This window comes from Macaca nemestrina, unplaced genomic scaffold (assembly GCF_043159975.1).
Source record: "Macaca nemestrina isolate mMacNem1 unplaced genomic scaffold, mMacNem.hap1 Scaffold_47, whole genome shotgun sequence".
Classification (NCBI taxonomy): domain Eukaryota; kingdom Metazoa; phylum Chordata; class Mammalia; order Primates; family Cercopithecidae; genus Macaca; species Macaca nemestrina.
In genome coordinates, this window is record NW_027257676.1 from 399,184 (window position 1) to 406,227 (window position 7,044).

Sequence of the window (7,044 nt, forward strand, 5' to 3'; positions counted from 1 at the left end):
TTATGCACTAATATTAAGGTAGGCTGTGATCTCATTAGCATCATTAAAGTAACCTTACATTTTGAAGTTCATGATTATTTTCTCTCCAGAACAATTGACTTTCATAAACCACGTGGAAAAGCAAATGCTTTTTTTTTTTTCCTAAGGTCCAGGCACCACAGCATTACCCTGTGTTAACACTGGTCCTAGACAGAAGTCTGTTGTTAGCATTATTTTTTGTTCCTTCCATTCCTGACTCCTGGTGGAAACCAAAAATTTCTTGTTGTTTCTTCAGATCTCCATGTCTACTTTTCAACTGCCTTACGTCTCTTGGTACCTAGTACCCTTTTATTGTGTTACAGTATATAACCTGGGCAGAACTATAGGGTGATGCAAAAGTAATTGTGGTTTTTGCTATTGTTTTCAATGGCAAAAACTGCAATTACTTTTGCAGCAACTTAATATCCATGAAGTGTCCATGATAGTCTCACTTTTCCCAGCTTCCTCTGCTAATACCTATTTGTCTTGTGTTACACATTTGCTTAGAAACATGCTCCTTTGTTTTCTAGGTTGACAGCTAACTCATATGATAAATAAGTATTTTGGGACTTAAGGGGAAAGAACTCCTTCCTTCCTTTACCCTGTCCCCCTAACTGTAAGACCTTTCCCTAGAAGAAATGAAAGATTCAAGTAATGGTCTTTTAGAAATTATCCTCTGTAGTATGACTGATATTTGGTGAAGTCTGTGTTAAGCAAGCTTATAGTTATCTGTTTGTTTAGGAGTCAGGCATGTCCAAAGCTAATGTTACATTATTATCTTATACTGATGATTCTTTGGGTGAACTTGGTTGAGAAGTTCTGGGGAATAGTCTATATACTGATGTTATCGTTCTTTCTCAAAGGTGTGTGACACATATATACATTATAACCTTCCATTAGTGGTGGTGTCTTTTCCTGGGATCTTATATTCTGTACTCTTCAGCCTGGATGCCAACATCCTGAACCAGAGGTGTTTTATTATGAGCAGGTACAAAGCCTTTTTACCATTTTATGAAATGGTATATTATAATTTTCTCTTCATCTTTCAGCTGTAATACAAAAAATATTCCTACTTGTCTTTGGCCAGGGCCTCTGGAAATCGGGCTTGCTATTGGACATGAGATTCCAATATGGGGCCATGACAGCTGTGGTGTTTTTAAATCCTCCACTGGTGTGGCTACAGAATAAAAAAAAATCATAGTTAAGGACCTGTTGTGCAGTGGTACTATTGCACCATGAGAGTTCACTTGATTAGTGGGTGTTGTGCCTCTCAAAATTAGAAGAAACCCACAGAAGTTTCCTTTGAGCAGAACATAAATCTGTCCCACATATAGCTGGGAGGTATCATCCTGTCCCCCTGAGGTCAGGAGGGTGAGTCTGTGACCCAGGGAGGAAAGCAGCTCCCCTTCTTTAGGACACCACAGGAGGACGGAGGAGTTGGCTGTCCTGGGAATTCATGCCTTCATTCAGCAAAGGGAAAGCAGTTAGACCAGGGAAGGGGCCTGGCAGTGTGGCGGGGGTACAGTGGTGAAGAGGGTGGGGCCGGGGAGAGGCCTCATTGAGAGGAGAGAGGGTCCTCAGTGGGAACCAGGGTGTTTGTGGAAGGAAGAGTCAGGGCATGGAGCAGAAGTGGGAGCGGGGAGGCCAGCTCAGGCCTCCTCCACGTTTGTGTGAACGTCCTTCCTGCGGGCTGTAGAGCTGGCCCTCGGTACACTGCAGGGGACTCAGAGCTCCAGTGGAAGGGTGGCTCTGCCTCAGGAAGCTGCTGGTGCTCACCACTCCATCATCTGCTGTGGAGGGGGTGACAGTAACCTCAATGCGTGGCAGAGGTGTTTTGGGATGCTGTCCTACTGCACAGTTCAGCAGGCTGTTACCTGACTTATTTCTTTAATGCATCTCTCGCACTTCCTGTGTGTCCAGTGCCTTATAATATTAAGTGATAATTAACCTCAGAGCCCTGCGTGAGGTCAGCACTGTCCCCACCCTGTGTGCAAAGGGAGGACGGGGAGGCACTGCCAGTTGGGTGAGGGCAGACGGGGCAGCTTGCCTTGGGCCTCGCTGACCTTAGCAGGCTTTGCATTTAATGCCCTGTGTTCCTTCCCTAGGGTACTCAGTTTGCCAGGTTTTTGGTTTATCCTAGTCTCATTCAGATTGTAAAGACTGAGAGTGGGCTTCTGTTGATAAGAGTTTCCCAATTTGGGTACAGGAAGGAGGTGAGGAACCACAAGCCCCTGCTGGACAGTAGCCCTGTAGACCCAGCCAACGCCGGCTCTGTCCTCACTGCCTGGTCCTCTCTGTGAACCTTCATCCTGGCCACAGCCCCTCAGAGTCCTCCTTTATGAAGGGGCCATGCTTTGGGGGAGGGAGTGCCTCTCCCAGGACCCAGAGTTGGTGAGTGGCCACTTTGGAATTTAAGCCCAGGCCCTTCTTCCCTTCTCTGCTTCCTGCCAGGCCCAGCTGCCTGCCCCAGCACACACCTTCCCTGGGCACCCTGGTCTTCACTGCCAGGAGATGCCTGTTTTAGGCCTGGTTTGCTCCTATGGCTGCCATGCTGATTTTTCATTCTGCACATCATGTCTCATCAAAATGCATGGCGGTTCCACTCCTTGTGCTAAAGAGAGCCAGTAGTTTTGTCTGGCAGTGATGCTTGTCTGCTGCCCACAAAGGTGAACAGCCATTGTCTCTACTCACAGGGTGTTCAGAGTATAGTGGGACTGGTACACAAGAACCAGTGATCTCTCCAGGAGGTGCCACAGACATGGGTGAGGTGGCTACAGGGTTTCTATGCAGTCCTGATGGGATGGTCAGGCAGTGTGCGAGGCAGCAGGTCACCATCCCCAGGGTCCTGGGGACAGTGTGCAGGCAGGCATAGGAGCAGCCTTGGTGGGGTCCAGGACAGGCTGCCTGCCCTCCTGGTGAGAGGTGAGGATCAAGGACCTCGAGGCAGGCAGGGATATGGCACAGTTTGCTTCCCACGCTCACTGGCAGTCCTGTGACTTGGGGTGCTGGGAAGGGTATGGGGGTAGGAAGGGGAACTGGAGACAGGCCCAGTGGGAGGAATTGCCACAGATTCAGTGGGAGTTGTGGCAGAGATGTGAACTTGGGGAATTGGAGGTGGCAGTTAGAAAGTAAAGGGGGTTCGCAGATTTCTGGCATAGGCACTTGGTGCTGGGCGATGAAAATACCAACAGCTTTTCTTAGTGTGTCCCTGCAGGCTGCTCAGAAAGGGTCAGGCAATGCCTTTGAGACATACCATGTTCTGGGGACAGTTCTGGACAGTAAGGTCCCTGGAGAGGCTTCGCTTTAAACCAGATACGAGTTGAACCCTGATTGGGTGCACAGACATGCCCATGGCAGCCAGCTAGAGCATGGCCCTAGGCAGAGCACTGGATCCCAGGTCACGGCAAGTGGTTGTGTGCTCTGAGCAGGTGACAGTCCTTGTGTCCAGAGGTCTGGTTGGTCGCAAGCAGGGAGTGACCCCCCAGCCCCCTTCCTCAGCTAGTGTGAGCACTATCCAGGCATCCTGGGGTTCCTTGGTGGCTGCCTTATAGGCTCCTGTTTGCGAGCCTGTTGCTTATGTTGGATGGGACTATGGCAGGACAGCCATTGAGCTTGACACCAGTCTGCTCGCTGCCCGCCCCTGGCTGGGCAGACCCTCGTTTTCCAAGCTTGCTTGGGTGGAGGTAAAGCTCACCATGACAGGTTGGTTCTCTGTTCTTTGTCTGAAGCTATACTCCTTGCTCCGTGTTTGGAGCTGTCTTGTACAATCGTTTTCCTTCATTTCATGACAGTGAATCGAAGGGAATTTGTCTTCACAAGACCGAGGCTGAGGAGTGTCCAGTCGGGTCTGACTGTTCAGGAAGGCATTCTGGGGTTGGCAGCAGAGCCCAGCTCATTGAGATCAGAAGGGGGCTTTGGGAGCAGTTGGTGCTGTTCTGAAAGTTGGCCCCTGCAGCAGGCATGTTAGGTCTGAGGAAGGAAGGAGGTGGGGGAGTGGATCTCAGCAGGAATGTGAAATGAGTGCCCTGGTGGAGTCAGTGTCCAGGCAAGGGATGCCTCTGGAAAGCGCTGGGCTAGCTGAAGAGGAGAAGGCAGCATCCACGGGGAAGTGTGGGGGTTTCACTGCAGAGAGTATCTGGGTGCTTTTTTTTCACTGTGTCTGTTTTGTGGCACACGATCTTCAAAGTAGAAACAAGAGCAAAGACATTTTCAAAAATATTATTCACAGAATTGAAAATGGTGCAGGGTGTCTGTTTACCAGCCACCAAACCTGCAGGGCCTCCTTGGGTGAATGCTGCATAGAGGACATGCGAGTGACAAGGCACGGTGCTGCTGTTTAGAGCCGCAGCCTTGCAGGATGATCACCTATTGCTTCTCAGCCCCACTCCAACCCGCTGAAGCTCAGCCAGGAGTGGACGTTGACATAAGCTGGGTTTTCCTGGTGTTGGCCTGTCAAGACATGCCTGTTTCTGGCCTCCAGTTTGTTCCATGCTCCTCAGGCTTTCACTTGCTGACAGTTAGTGCCCAGTGTCCACGTCATCTATGACGTTACCCAGGACCGGACAGGGCTCATCCACCAGCACATCCCCTGGTGTCTGATGCCAGCTTGTCTTCAGCTCACCAAACACGTTTCTTCAACCTGGTCATTCCACCACCCCAAAGCTATTGCACTAAGCCGTGTTTCTGGATCTTGTCTCTGTGACTGTGCCAGGCGTCTCTGCTGCACCAAGACTGGGGACTGCTAGTGTGCGGACACACTCAAAAATAGCCAGTAGCAGCTTGAAAAGACTGCTTTTGTATCAGGCCTGGCTTTGCCTTCCGTGATTGTTGCTGTAGGTCATAGAGCCAATCTGTGTAACTGGATGTCACCCTCAGACTCCTGTGCACCCCTCTCCCTCTCTGACTCCTGGCCACATGTGCCCCACGGCCTCCCCACTCCTCACACAGCCAACCTTTATATTGTCCCGCTTTGCTGCTGTTTCTGCTGCTCTCTCCTGAGTCTTGCTATTGGTCCCAGTGGTTTGGGAGGCCAAGTTGGGAGGATCACTGAAGGCCAGGAGTTCAAGATCAGGCTGGAAAATAAAACAAGACCCTGTCTTTACCAAAATAATAATAATAAATAATAAAAAGTATAAACCAAAAAACTTAGCCAGGCGTGGTAGTGCATGCTTGTAGTCCCAACTATTTGGGAGGCTGAGGTGGAAGGATACTTGAGCCCAGGAGTTCACAACTGCAGTGAGCTGTTTGTGCCATTGTGCTGTACCTGTGACAGAGTGAGACCTTGTCTCAAAAAACAAAAGAGAAAAGGAAGGTGGGAAGAAAGACAGGTATGCTCTTGAGGTGGGAGGGGCACAGGTGAGGCATCCTTCAGAAAAGAGGCCTGTGCAGCCACTTCTATCAGAAATGCTCAGTGACTCCTGGGGCCTAGCAGCTCCCTTCTCAGCCTCTGGGTTTGGAGAGCCTGCCCCTTGCCAGCCCCAGACCATGTGCACAGGGTCCTCCCAGCCTACCCTGCCTGGCTTCACCAGGACTCTGACCCTGCACTGTGTGTGAGCTGGTTCTCATCCTCCTGAACTGATAACTCTCATCTCTTGTGGCCCTAGTGACCTTTCCCCTTATTTTTCTGTTTCACCCATGGATGCCTGGTGAGCAGGAACCTCTTGCTGCCTTGTCGCCTCAGTTGAGGCTTCAGAAAGTAGCCAGGGAGGTGGGAGCTGCAAGCATGCTTTTTGAATTGAGCAGGGGTAGGACAGTGTCGCTTTGTTTTTCTTTTCACATGAAGACAGATGTGTGCGCGTCTCAGCATTGAGTCTCCTTTCTGTGATGTCTTGAGGAATCACAGTTGTGTTGCTGCAGCCCCGTGTGCACAGTCCTTCTGTTTCCTGGGGTTGGTTGATTACTGTTTGGAGTGATCAGAATTATTTCTAGCACCAGCTGGACTGGGCCTATTCAGTTCACTCCGAGACAAGGCCCCCGAGCCCTGGCACACTCGCTTGTTTCTTTATCAGTAAGCCCAGTGTTGCTGACAGTTGGTGCCCACAGTGTGTATGTCATCTGTGATGTTACCCAGGAGAGGACAGCGCTTGTCCACCAGCAAATCCACTGGTGTCTGGTGCCGCCTTGCCTTCAGCTCACCAAGTACATTTCTTCAACCTGGTCATCCCACCACCTCAAAGCTGTTGCACGGAGACCAGGCAGGGAAGAGACCTCTCCTCCTGGGAAGAAGGCAGGCCATGAGCAGACCAGGGCAGCCAGTCCCTGGGAGCCACAGGCCAGGCCTTCCTAACAGATGCACTCCTGTTCCCGTCTTGCCCTGTGAATGTCAGGGGCAATGTGGGCTGCATTCAAGCTGGCTCCAGCTTAACTGACGCACGTGGCTCTTTGTCTCTGCGGAGCAGAAGTGTGATGAAAAACCTTTCATAGGATTCCATCTCTCAGTACAGAATTGTTGGTAAATGTTATTAAAGATAACGTTTCATGTTTCTGTCTTCTTTCTCCTCTTGTTCCCAGCTAGAAGGTGTTGAAGTTGGGGCTTCTCTCTGATCCCACATATAGGACCTGCGTTGTCCCACACAGGGTCAAACCCTTGCTTTGGGAGGGACTGAATGATGACTTCTCGTGGCCCCTTTATTTTACAGAGGAGAAATCTGGGTCCTACCATGCTGGCAGAGTTGGTGGGGATCCAGGCCACTCAAGAGAACAGGAACTAGGAACTAGAGACCAGCTGCCGCTGTAGTCTAATGCATACCTCCTCCATCATGTAGGGACTAGCCCCCCACCCCTTCGTGCCATGGTTCCCTCTTTGCTCCATGGTGACCACTTTTCCAGTCCCTTCTGTTTCATCATCCTGGTCACTCTCCCTGGCTCAGCGGCCTGTCATTGCTCTTTGTTGAGTGCCCCTTTGTTCATGCCTCTTTTGGACCTCAGCCAGACTGGTGTGCTGAGGACAGCACCTTGTTACCAGGAGCAGCTGCTCTGCAGGACCTGTTGGCCAGGGCCCCGCAGCATTGGACTCGCTGGTGTAAC